This window comes from Polypterus senegalus, chromosome 5 (genome assembly GCF_016835505.1).
Source record: "Polypterus senegalus isolate Bchr_013 chromosome 5, ASM1683550v1, whole genome shotgun sequence".
Classification (NCBI taxonomy): Eukaryota; Metazoa; Chordata; class Cladistia; order Polypteriformes; family Polypteridae; genus Polypterus; species Polypterus senegalus.
The window spans coordinates 159,334,647-159,351,821 of record NC_053158.1 but is presented as its reverse complement, the minus strand read 5'-3'; positions in this window follow the sequence as shown (position 1 = coordinate 159,351,821).

Sequence of the window (17,175 nt, the reverse complement as noted above, 5' to 3'; positions counted from 1 at the left end):
ATTTAAGACATGCTAGAAAAATAAAAACCTGTTCAGAAAATTTGATTTCAGTATTGTATATGTATTCTAAGAATATGCAGGTTTTCTGTAGGTATTGGAGTGGATGTATTGACCCAAGAATATTTGCAGACAAAATAAAAGGGAAAAGTGATCTAAAAAGAAATATTTATTGTATAGTAGGCAGTGCAGTTTAATCTGGGCAAAGCACAGTGTTTGCAATTTTTAGCAAGACGAAGTCAAAGCAAATTAATAAAGCACATGATAACACAATGACTTGATCAATCACCTAATTGTTACCCTAGAAAATGAACAAGGAAAAGTAAATTCACTTGGATAGATGAATGGATGAATGCTTTTCTCTGTTGTATGCAAGTAGCATCACATCTTTAACAGTAGAAATTCTGTTTTTTGATTCAGCACAATATAGAAATCGGGATTTTATGCAGCTGGCAGATCTCTAATGACCTCATTGCTGATTAAGAGGAAAACTAAATTACTTTTGTCCTGCTTTCCCTGTGGTTTCATGGCTGATGCAGATCCTGAGTCATCCTTTCAGGATTTCTCCAGTTGTTTAGTATTTTCTGGTTATAAAAGGCTAACATGCTCACAAAGAGAAATGAGTCAAATGAAAAAGAAGACAAAGTAACCTGTTGACTTTTAAGTGAGTCACTGATCAAGAAGTTTATATGAGACAGACTCACTCAATAAAAGACACACACAGGTACTAAAAAGGAAAAATATCAGATTTTAAACTTCACATAAATTTTTTTATTCTAAATTGTGTCTTTTGTCCTACAGCATTAAAACAGACCTACTGTTTTTTCATAGTCACGTCACATTCCAAATGAGTTTAAATGTATACAGTATTTGCAAGCTCTTCAACTCTTAAGGTTTGATGAGTGCATTAGAAATTCAATGGTATGATTCCTTTTTGTAATGTACATTAAATGCACATGTCAAATACTTACTTATCTTAATGAATGAAAAAGGACATTTTTGAAATGCTCTTTGTTTCGTTCGTTTTAAGCAAGATGCTGATAGAAAATAAAGTGGTTAATAAATTGAGTAATTTGGTAGCTCAGTTTGTTGTGTGTTCTTATCTCAAACACGGTGAAGTGTTTTATGAAGAAATGGCACCCGGTCCAGTGTTGGCTCCTGCCTTGCACCTGATTCTTCTTCAGCCTTTAACACCCTGAATTAGATCAGACTGGATAAATAATTGACTAGAGGAATTTATTAGTTTAACAAAAACTATTACTTGCAATTTAAACACATAAATGACTATATCTCTATATGTATTCCTGGATATTTTCTTTATTGCTGCAGAATTTCAAAGAAATATATGAGAAACATTACAAAAATAACATGAGAGATGTTCTAGAGCAGGGGTCGCCAACATGTCGCTCACAAGCTACCTGTAGCTCACAACACTTTTCCAAGTAGCTCACCAAAGGGTTAATGAATCCTACATACATTTAAAAAACAAATTAGGGATGGACAATCTTTCCAAAAAATCATATCATGATCCTTTTAACACAAAATCACGATCCACAATCTGAATTGCAATCTGTCTTTTCAATGTGGCATACACTTAAGAGAATATCTAGACTCAAACTCATCAAGTCCTAACACTTTATTTTAAATATCAAACAAAGTTGAATTTAATTGTTTTCTCGTTTGCTAGCTAAGCAGAGTTAAGGAACACGCCCTGAAGCTGGCGAGTGAGTGAGGGAAGGCCCCTCCCTACGGCCCGTTGCGTGGATCTTGGATTCACGTAAATAAATCGGTACTGCAAGCAAAACATGATACATAGCGAAAAGAGAGAAGTCATAAAATCAACCGGAATGTTTAAGCCAAATTATAGAAAAAACCTGATCTAAATCTGTTAAGTAGTTCTCTCATGAAAAGTGGACAGACAGATAGACATTGGATTTTATATATTATATATTAGTAAACCTTCAAGTGCAGTTAAGGTCTCAATAGCATTCTCAGCATTTCTGGAGCTTAGTAGAGGCAGATAACTATAAGAATCTTCACCAAGCAGCTCTGAAAATGTCTGCTTTGTTAGGGTCTTCATACCTCTGTGAGTCTGCCTTTTCTGACATGAATGTCATGAAATCAAAGTTCAGAACAAGGCTGACAGATGAACATTTAAATGACTCCATCAGAGTGAACCTAAGTGGCTACACTCCACCATGCACCTCTCTTGTTGACTCCATGCAGTGCCAGTCATCTGACTAACTAAAAAACACATCACACATGTAACTGGACATGTGAATAAAATGAAACAGTGACATGGAACAAAATGACACATGAATAAGTCATATCTGTGTATTTTTAATTGCATTGTTTTGTTTTGACAGCATTTATGGTTTAATTCAATAGTGTGAGATACACTAGAAAATGCATACAAACACACACAATGCGCTTGCAGGTGAACAAAATGTTTTTGTGAAGGTTTAATGCTAAATGTGAGTTGTGGACACCGACATTTTATAAATTTTCAGGCAAAACAAAAGGAATCAGTTTGTTTGGGTTGAAATAAGCTATGAGAATAAACATTAGAAAACACGAGTAGCTGTCGGCCATTTTCATTTTATAAAAGTAGCTCTCAGGGGAAAAAAGGTTGGAGACCCCTTTTCTAGAGTAATCAAATAAAATTTATTTGAGTCATAAGTAGCAACACATGGATTGTTAAACCAAAAATTCCTTTAAACTCATGGATGTCAAATGGCATGTTCAAAATGATGAGTTATGTAATTATAAATAAAAGAGTCAAAGATATAGACTTTACATAAAGAAGAGCTGAAATGCCTGTCTTGTTTTTGCATCTCTGAGGTACAATTATGCATTATAATCTAAGGCTTATTGAATTAGTGCATTTAAAAAGATGCTAACAAATTCTTTCTTTACACCCACTGCTACTAGGATAGACTCTGGCCCCCTGTGACCCTGAATTGGATAATCTAGGAAATGGAAAATTATATCTTACTTAGATAGTTCACTTAATTACTGATTAACTTAATGCCACAAAAACTAAAATGAAAAAAATTTTAAAACCATAATAGGAATTTGGAAAAATAAAGTATTCACCAGGTGTTTATAGAGTATATAATGTTTCCTCTAAACTCATATTTTTTATATCAGAAGCCCTAAGAGCAAAAATAAGATGTGCATGAACAGTTTAAGATGTACACTAAAGAAATCTTTGACTAGAGCTTAATGAAAAACACCAGACAGAGTCAGCTGGTTTTGCACCAGTGAACAGCAGACTGGCAGTGAGACATCAGCTACTTCCAGAGAATGCAAATGATCTGTGGTGTCAGTGTAGATATTCCTCGAATATTAACTCTAAACAGTGAGCTAACAAATGTAAGCTACCTCCAATGCTGCTTTGTGATATCAAATATCATAAAGACACTCAGACTACATTTTTAGTGTTCTTTTGAAGTGTTTTTGAGTTTCATATACTGCATTTTCTTATAAAACATTATATTTCTTACATGTGGGCTGAACTTCATGTATCAGGGTAAAATCAGTTAGTCAGTCAGTCATTGTCCAATCTGCTATATCCTAACACAGGGCCACGGGGGACCAGTGGAGCCAATCCCAGCCAGCACAGGGCGCAAGGCAGGAACAAACCACAGGCAGGGTACCAGCCCACCGCAGGGCACACACACACACACACCCACACAGTAAGCACACACTAGGGACAATTTTAGGATCGCCAATGCACCTATCTATCTATCTAACCTGCATGTCTTTGGACTGTGGGAGGAAACTGGAGCACCTGGAGGAAACCCACGCAGACACAGGGAGAACATGCAAACTCCACGCAGGGAGGACCCGGGAAACGAACCCGGGTCTCCTTACTGCGCCACATTGCAAGGCAAATGCATTTGATTTAAAATTGCTTGTAGGAAAATCAGATTTTTTTCTATTGCAGACATGTCCATTAGCATTTGACCTCTATACTGATCATCTCATAATCAAGCAATGCTGGAGGGTCACTCTTGGCCAGAGGACCTTTTCCATTGGACTATCTCTTATAATGTGGTCATTCTCACTCTTTTGATGTCTTCATGTAGGGTAGTCAACTGTCAGTCATGGTGTAATTGTCCACTCACGAAGTTATAATTACTCCATGAAAGTGTCACTTTCTTTAAGACAAAATATTTTCTCTTTTTCTGTGTTTGCCCACCTATTAATTGGGACAAAGAGCAGCATATTACTGGAACAAAGAAAAACGTGTTTGCCTTGTTGTGTAGCCATTTTAGGAAATTCTTAAGTCTAAAATTAAAATCTGCACCAAATGATACCCAGTGCACCCAATTATTTCAGCCTTCGTTCCCAAGCTACATATATTTTACTGTGCATGCATAATTACCTGTAAATACCTGAATACTATAGTCAAATTGAAGTCCCATGTATCAATTTAAAGTGTTACATATTATATGGCAATACTTTTTAATTTGGTGGATTATTTTAATGCATGAGGTGGGTTTAGATACAGGAGAGAAGTTAAAGGGTTCATACATAAAACATGTTCCTTCTCTGAGTCTATGACAAATAATCACTCCTATTGTTTTATTTATGTTTAATATTTATATGTTGATAACCAGGAGTACTCAGTAATCCTGAAAAAAGAGTACCAGGGACTCATTCTGATAGTTTTACGTACTAAAAATCCATGTAGATGAGGACCTAAAAAGAGGCTTGAGACCTCAACTGGCCTACATTGTTTTTAGCTTTTATTGTCCTCCAGATTTCCTTGTTCAGCTTCTGTCTGTTTGCAGGTTGAGAGCAAGCTACCCAGCCTTCACTCAAGTTTATTTAATGAGTCACCATCAAGGGGTGTAAGTGTAAGGGGCTGCCTTGCATTCCTCTTTTAGTACTTCTTTCTTGCTGTGGCCTCCAGTGTCTTCCTACAGCCCCTCAGGGGTGCTCTGGGAGACGTGTGTCCAGTTATGTTCCAAGGAGAGAGAGAGCATCTGAAGCTCTTAAATTCTTTCCCAGTATTTTGTCTTGTGGTTCCTGGACTGAACCTGTGGAATGAATGTTGTCCATAGAAGTGTTAGGTTTGGTGTTCTTTTCAGTGGCAAGCACCCTGGGAGAATGAGAAATGTGTATTTCAAATGATTTGGTTGCACAGACATCATCCCCTCATTGATTGATTTCTTTCTGCCAAAACATTGAAGGATCCTTATATGTTAGTTTTTGCATAAAAATCCTTTCTTGTTCTTTTCTTGATGTTCTCTTATGGAGTTTAGTGTTGCTATTCCACTGATCAAAGTATCCCATCTGACTATGAAAAGGGACCACCAAAAGAAGGGTCAGTCCTTCATCATATTTTACCAAACTCTTAGATATTAGCCATTTACTTACAGTATATTATTACTATTACATGCTTTAATGATCCAATTCATTTTTAAAAAGTCTAAATATTTCTCAGTCTTGTTTATCTCACTCCATATCTTTCTCCTTCTGGATCTCTCTTGTCTTTGGGCGATAATTATAAATAATAAACAAACTAATTTTGCTAATTATTTTTTACTGTAGCTCATAATATGTGATGTCTAATTTAATTGATGCTTCTTTGAGTAGGTGACAGAAAAGGATGACATGATCTATAAGGTGATGATTTGCCCATTTTTAATTTTAAGCAGACAGAATTTTGTGACTGACTTTATATGCATCACTATCTCGTAAATTTATTACAAATGCTATAAAGTCTATCCAGCTGAATGGTTGTAGAATGGGCATTAAATTACTGTGGCATGCAGCGGCTAAGGGCAGGGGTGGGAATTGGTGGAAGTGGTGACCATTATGTGCAGGGAGCTGGGAGTAAAGATGAGGAAATCCTTAAGGGATGTAATTAAACTGCAGGTGTAAATCACTGCTGGGAGTTTAGACATCTGTGATAAAAAAGGAGAAGTACATGTTGGCAGTAGAAAGGACTAAAAGCTCAGGATTTTTACTATTTTAACCAGGATTACTTACGTAGTTCTTGAATGTGACCAGGAGTAACACTGGATATATTTTATATACAGGTAGTCCCCGGGTTACGTACGAGATAGGGACTGTAGGTTTGTTCGTAAGTTGAGTTTCTATGTACATCGGAACAGGTACATTATTGTAATAAATGCTATTGTTGAACGACTGTAACCAAGTGCTCTGCCAATGAATGATGGAGTTTCACCTCTCTCTGACCTTTCTATTATTTCTACTTTATTTTCAATGGTGATGGTTTTTCTCTTCTTTACTTTATCACCAGCACTTGCATCAGATTTGTGTTTCAGAGACATTCTTGAAGGGTGAAGACAAAAGGTTAAGATGAGCTCTTCTGCACAGCACTGTACACGCTATCACAGCCGGAAGGCACCAGTCATCAACACATCTGATGTACTGAATGAGAGACAACTCTCTGCTATGTACAACAGTACAAGCAGGCTTGCTATTGAGAATGAATGGGAGCGGCAAGGGGTGGTTCACCACCCGCCCACCACACAGTCACCTCCACTACAGTATGCTGCCTGCAATGTCGGCCCACCGAGAACAAACATGGTGCGGCCAAAAGCGGGTAGTGAATCGCCCACCACTGCCCCCATTTAACAGGCAGCCACATGAGGCACACTACAATTCACAAGTGGCAAAATCTCCCCGCTCCAATCACCGCTTGCAGCGTCCCCCGGCCGAAGATGACAGAGCAGCAGTTACTGAGGTGCATGCGTCGCATCTCCCAGGCAGACGCAGCAGCTGCGGCCCCATTCATACTGTAAGTCATATGTCAGATGTCTGTAACTTGGGGACTGCTTGTACTTATTCAATTGAAGGGAACAGCGTTTTTCCAAGCTTGCTTAGCAGGGAACACCATTTCTCTCTCGGAAACAGTTGTTATATAGGTGTCTTGTCTAATTCGTTTCAGCATTTTTACGTACTCTTTTTCAAGGAATTTATCAATACTGTTGTTTTCTGGTTATGACTTTATGTAATGATATTTACATTTTTTAATTGTTTCCTACCCATTGTGCTTTCTTATGAATGCAGCCATTTATGTGCTTATGTGCCCAGGCTACTACTCAGATATTACGTCAAAGAAACAACAGTATAAGAGATTGCTAATTAGAAGTTGTCTCTATCCAAGATTGTGGATATCACCTTTGTTCCTTGTGCTATAAAATTCTGATTTTGTTTGTTTTTTGGTAATGAGTTTGTGTCTCTCTGTTTTGACTTTGACTTGTACTTCACATCTTATGGTTTTGGTATCCAAAATATTGAACTCCCAGTTATGATTTTTGCCTCCCTCTTAATTATATCTCTTCTCCTGAAACAACTTTTCTTATTGTTGTGCTATTTTACTGCCGTCACACAACAAAGTAATACTTAGATAATATCAAAATTTAATTCAAGACAGAAGGATTTACTTCTCAAAATTTTTATTTTTTAAAGATGTTTTAAAGGGCACACATTTCTATAAATAGTAAGGGTGGTCTTTCTCCTTGACCTACACCTTAGCATCACCTTCCTCCTTACATCAGAGAGCAAATTACTTACCTTCCAGGCATCTACTTTGGTGTATAAATATTTTCTCAGTGCACAGCACATCATCATGCTTTCTTATCATTAACCTGTATCTAATCCATATAGAGAGCAGATACAATGATAGTGAACAAACCCATATGACTTTGTGCATTAATGGCTTTTCTCCTTGTTTGGAATGCTTACATTAATGGTCTTAAAGCATTTCATATGTGTAGTTCTCAAGATTAGATCAGTAATGGCAAATTTATAAAAATCGAAATCTCCAAGATTTCAGTTCAGTTTACTTTATGTCCTCCATCGCCTCCACACTTAAAATTTTCTGCACACTTCCAAGGCTTTGGTAGCAACCTATAGAAAATGGGTTGCCGAAGGATCTCAATAAGGTATTTTTAAAAAATTCAATTCCTGGGAAGTTTTTTGATATGACTTATATTAGTTAACTACATTTTTCAGATTACATCCCATGTGTTACTTATTTATTCATTTATTTTTTTTCATATGGGACGTTTTGAGGAATGCTGCTTACATCAGGAATCCTGAGGCTAAGATGAGTGGAAGCATGACATGTTAGTAGCAATTCTAAGCGTCAGTAAACTAGCCCTAGCTGGAATTGAGCAAAATTCCCAAGATAACTGCAGATGGTTTTGGATACTGATGGGGCACATCCTGTACATAATTTTATTTGGCTATCATTTTTAGAACCCTGCCGAGTTCATATGCAACAAATATAAAAACGTATGTTTCAAATTTGTTACCAATTGTACTAGGCTTTTCATTAAATCCAGTTTAATATAGGTTTTATAATTACTGCTCTCAATTCTATCCAAACATTTTCTGCAGGATTCTTCTTGGCAGAATTGATGTAGCAGTTGACTAAAAACTGAGGCAGAAACAGACAGGGTTTAGAAGAGAAAGGGGATGCACCATTAGATCAGATCTTTGCTCTGATGAATGTCATTGAGCAGTGGAACACCTCCTTATACATCAACTTCATCGACTTTCAAAAAGACTTTGACAGTCTGTACTGGGACAGCCTATGGAAGCTCTTAGGGTCATATGGAGTTCTTCCAAAGATGGTCACACATATGGGATATTCTACTGTCAGTTTTAATGCAGGGTCATAGTTAATGGAAACCTGTCAGATTGGTTTCTGGTGGAGTCCAGTGTGCGACAGGGATGCATCATCTGTCCTATCCTCTTTCTGCTTGCAATTGACTGGATCATGTGGAGGACATCAGCTGATAAAACTAGAGGCATCCAGTGGACCCCATTATCCCAGCTTGAAGATTTTGACTTTGCCAACAACAGCTGCTCTCTGCTCAATATTACACAATTTACAGGAGAAGACTGATAGACTGAACACCTTTGCCATGCAAACAGGTCACAACATCAGTGCCTATAAAACACAAGTAATGTCCATAAATGCCAATCCTAGTGCACCTATCACAGTAAATGATGCTCCATTCAAGTACGGTGAAGAGTTTACATATCTTGGCAGTCTTGTTAGCAAGGTCAATACAGCGCAAAAAGACATCAGAGCAAGACTTGGAAAAGCTTGCAGCCTATCCAGAAGTCATAGCAGTACAGCCTGGTGAACATAGGTCATTGTAACAGCAGTGTCAAACCTGTTCTTTTGTATGGCTGTGAATGCTGGCATGTTGCAGAGAGACATGAATAAGATCGATGCCTTCCACAATGTATGTCTCAGGAAGAATTGTTGCATCTTCTGGCCTGAGAAGACCTCTAATGAAGACCTGTACAAGAAAACTAGAGCCAAAGGGTGGTGTTGAAGATCATGCGGCAACACTTAAGATTGCTTTAGCCACGTCCTCATTGTGGACCAGAACTGTCTACTTAAGGTTAAGGTGGACACCGGCTGGGAAGTGCAACAAAGTTTGCGAACTCTGATTAATGAGTTGAAGGAGAAGGACCTAACATGAAGGGAAATGGAACATGTAACTCAAGACAGGTGCAGATGAAGGCAAATTATCAACACCTTATGTACACCTTATCCAATTTTTATAATTAAATATTATTTGTGGTAACACAACTGTCCTTACTCTTATCCAATTAAGAGGTCATTGGTACCACATATAGCGCCTTGTTAAAAGTATTCACACCCTTGGACTTTTTCACATGTTATTGTTATACAACTTTGAATCACAGTGGGTCTTATTTGGCTTTTTGACACTAATGAACAGAAGAAAGACATTTTAATTTAAAAATGTAAAGAGATTTCTGAAAACTGATCTAAATTATTTACAAACATAAAACAAAAAACAATTGATTGCATTAGTTGCATAGAAAGGTGCATCTACTAAAAACTGACTTATGCAAATCATTATTTAGTAGATGCACCTTTTTCAGCCATGACAGTCTTGAGTCTTGGTTGACAGGACTGTGTTATCTTTGGACATGTGACAACTACATTCTCTTTTGTAAAACTGATCAAGCTCTGTTAGCTTACTTTGGGATTGCGAGTGAATCATAAATTCAGATCTGGACTCAGGAACCCCATGACATAAACATTGTTGTTTTTAAACCATTGATGTGTAGCTTTTGCTTTATTCTTAGGGCTGTTGTCTTGCTTGAAAACAAACCTCCCAGTGCAGCAGGTTTCTTAAAGACTGTATCATGTTTTCCACTAGGATTTTCCTACATTTTGCTGAATTTATTTATTTTTATTATTTATTTAAGTTTGATGCAGAGAAGCATTCTCACTGCATGATGCTGCCACCACCATGCTTCACAGTGGGGATGGTGTGTTTTTGACAATGTGCATCGTTTAAATTATACCAAAAATGGCATTTAACCAAAAAAGCTCAGTTTTAATCTCATCAGACCATGGGAAAACATTCTAGCTAATTTCAAAGACTCTACATACTAACAAACTCTAGCCAAGATGTCATAACAGTGGCTTTCACTTTGCCAACATCCCATTAAAGATGTGACTGGTGACATACGTGGGCAACAGTTACTGTATGCACAATCTCTCCTGTCTCGTTGACTATAGTTTGTAATTCCTTCAGAGTTCTCATAGGTTTCTTGGTGGCCTGTCTCACTAGTCTTCTTCTTACACAATTACTCAGTTTTTCTGAATGGCCTACTACAGGCAGCATTACAGCTATGTCATACTCTTTCTATTTCTTAATGATTGATTTAACTGGAATCCAAGGGATATTTTTTTTTGTATCCATCCCCTGACTTGTGCTTTTCAATCACATTTTCATGGTGTTGCTTGCAGTGTTTTTTTGTCTTCATTGTGTAGGTTAGATGTAGGATTTACTACAATCTGAACCTTTCAGGTACAGTAAGTTACATTTGCAGTACAAACAATTGAAAACCTTGGACTACAGATAGGTGGTCTGCATGGTACTAATTACATGACTTCTAAGAAGTGATTTGACATCAATATTAAAGAATCTGTTTATGCTGAATAGTGTCAAAGCCAAATTAATTCCACTGTGATTCGGCATAACAATCAACTGTGAAAACTTTCAAGGGGGTGAATACTTTTTATTAGCACTGTATGTTTAATAATGTGTTTATGTAAACACTTGGATATGTCATTCAGACTTATTTTCTAAAAATCATAGCTTTTTATGTAAAAAAAAAACATACTACTTTTCCGTGTTTTTGATGTATTAGTAATAAAGGAATATGAAAACCTCATAATACTGTATTATGATGTACACTTGAGCCTACTTGTATTGTACTGAGTATTGCCAAGTGAAATGGAAGCAAAATTACAATTCAGGCCAAACAGTTTTCAGAATGCCAGGGGCTAATGCGGATGTTGAGCTAGTACTTTTCTTTTTGTTTAATTTACTCAGCTGAAAACTATATGTGACCCTGAAATTGTTATTGACAAGTAGGATGAACTACTTACTACTGTTTTTATTATTTTTGGAATGTGTTCATAATTTCAAAAATGCTTATTCTGGCAAAGACAGGCAGTGCTCTGCCAGCAGGGAGGTACCTAAAAAGTTAAACAAATGATTTGATTAATTTGTGAGCTTTCCTATATTTGGTATGCATAAGAGAATGTGTCAGACACACTTCAGAACTCCTTACAGACTACAGACGTGCCTTTTGGAATAGGAGCTCTTTATCTTGAGCCACAGGCACTGGAAGGGAACCGGTCATGCACATATCGACTGAATATTTAATATTTCCTATATAACCAATAAATTGTACTGCACAATAAAAGATTTAGTTTTTACACTCTGTGTAACTGCCATTCTCTAGACCTCAATTTAACCAAGCCAAGTCTACAGATAACACACTTCTACTCATCCACTGATGACAATAGTACTCTTTATTATACATTGGTAGATGTTATATATAGTTCATATGCATCTACAATAAGAACATTATAATTGATACAGTTTGCAAAGTTCAAGTAATATGTGACTGAAAACTAGAGCTGATCACAGCCAAAGCTCAAGAAAAAAAAATGAAAATTACAATGCAGGTTATGGGCTAAATTGAGCCGTTAAGGTTACATAAGAGTGCCTACAAGGCAGCTAGCTGTGAGTTGTTTGCTTTATTTAAGCCTATGGCTTTTATAATTAATACTGTGTGGGACTCACAACCCTTTTGGACTATTTTAATGCTGTGGAAGGAGCTCCTTATTACCATTTCAGCAAAAATGTTTCTGAGCATTCAAGACCATTTTGCGATAGCTGACAGAGAGATAGTGCAATAAACACAACTAGTTTATGTTCAAAAATGTTCAATGAAATGCATTTTTAAATATTTATATACCTTTCATTCTTTGTCTGTACTGAAGTAAGTCCTTGAGCCCAGACTTCTTTTCACCTTGTAGATGCTCATTCAGTACTCCGCTGCCTCCATCCTTGGAAATTACTCTCCTGGGCCATTAGCTAATTGAAACAATTGGAGACTATAAGATTGCTGGATATAAGGCTGTGCGTGGTCTAACCATAAAACCTTCCTTTGTCATTTATAGTATAAGATAATTTGCATAAAACAAGTGACACATAGGAGATGGAAAAACAGAAGGACCTTAAGAAGACAACAACCATATATTTTAGAAGCTTAATGGTGAAGAGTCTAAAATGTTTCTTTGTTTATGACATAACATATTATCCGACCCATTCAATCCAGTACACAGACTGGACCCTATCCTTAAAGTAAAGCACAAAAAATCCCTGGACGGATTAAAAGATACTTGAAATTAAAATATGAGCCAACATAAGTGCTGGACATCAGAGTTGAAATAATATTGCAAAATGTTCTCAGTACCTTTTAATCCTTTCCCTAAATAACTTGAGCATAACAAAAGTCTTTTGTGACTGTTATCCACATACTTGGACAAAACTACTAACATAATGCCTTCTTAAATATTGTGATGTTAGATACAGCATTGCCTTCAAAAACATTTTCCCAGTAAACCATAATTCCAAGTGAAATAAGCGTAATTAACCCTAAAGAAACATCCAAATGACTGTATGGTGAGATCATCAATGACACATTTAAAAATAATAACAATGAAACAACACTAGTAAATAAATAATCATGCAAAAATAAATTTTCAAGCAATTAACACCAAATACCAAAAGCAGTGCACCACCATTTCTTATAGACAGGAATGAAACTCATCATGACCAATGTGTTACATAGCCACCAGTGTGAATAGCAATCATAAGAAATATAGCCACCTTCACACAGAGATAGTCATACAATGGCAACCCTTGCAAAGACACAACCATCAAAACGGAGTTGATATAATGTCTACATCATAAGTACAAATATAATTAAACATGCTAAAAACGCTTAGGATTTTTTTAAGAATAGCATGGATTGAATTACAAGTTGTTAAAAAAAAATACTTGCATTACTTTACCTGCATTAAATCCCTAGCAAGCATGCAGCACTACAGAGACAAATCACACAAAATGGCAGCGTCCATGAAATTTCTGCTGCTATTGTGTTGCATAAGAGTCACCATTTCTGGTTGTTAACTGTAAAGAATATCCTTTGTAACCTGTTATTATGAAATTTCCATTGTACATATTTAAAGATTAAGTTTGGAAATTTTCAAGTAAATGTTATTTCTTTACAAACACGGTATATATGCATTTGCTTTGTAAAATGATGTTATAAAATTTATAATTTGCTATCAATTTTAAAAAATACACAGTCGCTCATGTACACAAACAACTTTGAAATATACCATATCCCTCCAAACATACACCTTGTGCATAAGTGGCTACTAAAGAGTTTCTCCATGAACAGACTGTTAATCAGCAACATTACACTGAACTGCTGAGGCATCTGTGGGAAGGCTTCAAGAACAAAATGTCCGAAACAGAATCGCACATAAACCTGCATTTTGCACTGTGACAGCACATTTGTATACACTGTCACAGGCTTTTTGACCAAAAACAATACTGTTGTTGAACCCCCTTGAAGTTGCCAAATCACCCTCCTTGTGACTTGTTTTGTTGCAGAATTTAAAATGTAGACTCAAATGAAGATTTTCTACCGAGGAAGAAATCCAGAAATGAATTCGCAGGATACTCTAGACATGATAACAAAAGATGTGTACAGGAAATACTAAGTGGAATGGAAGCAGCACTGTGACAAGTGTATTGCATCTGATTATCATATAATGTGACAATGGATATATGGCTGTTATGTGTAGGTATGCATATTGGTCTTTCTGTGTCAAATTTGAAAAACATCATATGACACTTGCTGTATAAACTCTTTTTGGTAACTTTCAGTACAATATGTTTAGAATTACCAGTTAAGTTAATAAGTACATTGTTGGGGATGTGGCAGGAAAACAAGATTACCTGGAAAAAAAGCTATTGGCATACATGGAGAAATGTGCAGTTTTTACACAGGAAGTACCCAGGATTTGAACCCAGCACTTTGGCACTAAGTTACCATATCTTAACAACAACAACAACATTTATTTATATAGCACATTTTCATGCAAAAATAATGTAGCTCAAAGTGCTTTACAAAATGGAGAATAGAAAAATAGAAGACACAGTAAAAAATAATCTTTGAGGATCTAAATTTACGATTTGGAATATAGGATGTCAGATATTCCGATATATAAAATGGGGCGAGATTATTTAAGGCTTTATAAACCATAAGCAGAATTTTAAAATCAATCCTGAATGACACAGGCAACTAGTGTAGTGACATCAAAACTGGAGAAATGTGTTCGGATTTTCTTTTCCTAGTTAGGATTCTAGCAGCTGCATTCTGCACTCGTTGCAAGTGATTTGTCTTTTTTGGGTAGTCCTGAGAGGAGTGCGTTACAGTAATCTAGTGTACTGAAAACAAAAGCGTGAATTAATTTCTCAGCATCTTTCAATGATATAAGAGGTCTAACTTTTGCTATGTTTCTTAAGTGAAAAAATGCTGTCCTAGTGGTCTGATGAATATGCAATTTAAAATTCAGATTACAGTCAACAGTTACCCCTAAGTTTTTTACTTCCGTCTTAACTCTTAATCCTAATGCATCAAGTTTATTTCTGATAACCTCATTGAATCCATTATTGCCAATTACTAAAATTTCAGTTTTCTCTTTATTTAGTTTGAGAAAATTACTATTCATCCATTCAGAAATACCAGTAAGACATTGTGTTAGTGAATCGAGAGAGTCGGAGTCATCAGGTGCTATTGATAAGTACAGCTGTGTGTCATCAGCATAGCTGTGGTAGCTCACGTTGTAACCTGAGATAATCTGACCTAACGGAAGCATGTAGATTGAGAATAACAGCGGACCCAGGATAGAGCCTTGTGGAACACCATATTGGATATCATGTGTCTTGGAGATGTGATTACCACAACTCACAAAGAATTTTCTCCCTGCCAGGTAGGATTCAAACCAATTTAAGACACTGCCAGAGAGGCCCACCCATTGACTAAGGCGATTTCTAAGAATATTGTGATCAATGGTGTCAAATGGGCACAGATCTAAGAGGATGAGAACAGATAAATGGCCTCTGTCTGCATTTACACGCAAGTCATTTACTACTTTAATGAGTGCAGTTTCTGTACTGTGATTTGTTCTGAAGCCTGACTGAAATTTATCAAGAATAGCATGTTTATTGTGGTGGTCATTTAATTACAAAATGACTGCCTTCTCTAGACTTTTACTTAAGAGGGGCAGGTTAGAGATGGGTCTAAAATTTTCAAAGCAGAGAGTCAAGATTATTTTTCTTGAGCAGGGGTTTAACTACAGCAGTCTTAAGACAGTTTGGGAAGACCCCCGTATCTAATGACGAATTTACTATGTCAAGAATATTGTCAATTAGCACGCCTGATACTTCTTTGAAAAACCTTGTTGGTATTGGGTCAAGGACGAGGTGGAGGGTTTCAGTTGAGAGATTATACTATGTAATTCAGGTAAATCTATCCTGGTGAAAGCATTTAATTTGTTTATAACGGAGTACTGGGGCTTAGGAGGTTCTGAAGTGTTGGGGAGATATACTATGTTATTTCTAATATCATTAATTTTTTGATTGAAAAATACAGCAATGTTCTCACAGGTTTCACTGGAAGTATTCTGGGGCATTCCTTTGTGTTACCTGGGTTTAACAGACGATCAATTGTAGAAAATAAGACTCTGGGATTACTAGCATTGTTATTTATAATCTTAGAGAAATAGCATCACCTCTCAAGATGTACTGTGTTATTGTATTCTGTTATTTTAACCTTCAATATCTCATAATGGATAGTTAGTTTAGTTTTCCTCCATTTACGCTCAGCTCTACGACATGTTCTCTTTATATCAGGCACTCTTTGGGTCTTCCAAGGAATAACAATACTAGAAGATTGTTTAACTGTCTTTTCAGGTGCAACTATGTCAACAGCAGCTCTTACTGTAGAATTAAAGTTTTCCACTTTACTATTTACACTATCCTCGCTATTATAGTTGGCATTATAAACAGACTGATTGCTTAGAATGTTTGTAAGTTTTAAAGCTGCTGATGAGTCAAAGAAGCGTTTTTTAACAATATGCTTCTCATGAACGTTTTCTATCATTATTTCTATATTAAATAGTAGAAGGAAATGGTCTGATAGACCAATATCAGTGACCTGCTTTATATCAACTTTTAATCCTTTAGTAATCACTAAATCTAACTTTTGACCTGCTTTATGTGTAGGCTGATTAACAAGCTGTCTCAAATCAAAAGAGTCCAGGAGGTTCATGAATTCTTTTACTTTTTGGTCACACTGATTGTCAATATGAAAGTTAAAGTCACCGACTATTAAGAGTGTGTCATAGTTCCATTATACCATAAGTTAAGTTACCATATACCATATCATTTCAAAAAGTGTGTTAATTTCTGTACAATTAAAACAACTATTTCTCATTGAATAGCCTTCATTTCCTTGTGTGCATGTCAGATGAAAAATTTATGTACCAATCTTCTGATATTAATTCATATTTTATTTGGTATCAGAAAACAAAAGTTTTTTTTAGATTGGATTGTAGGACAGCCATGATGGGTGTATAACTCTAAAAATGATGCACCTGTAAAGCACAACATTCCCCTGCCAACATGAAGCTGAAAAGCTCAGAATAAAAATGGGATATGACATCTGATCAGCAATGAAGGTCACAATGATTTTGTTACCAGG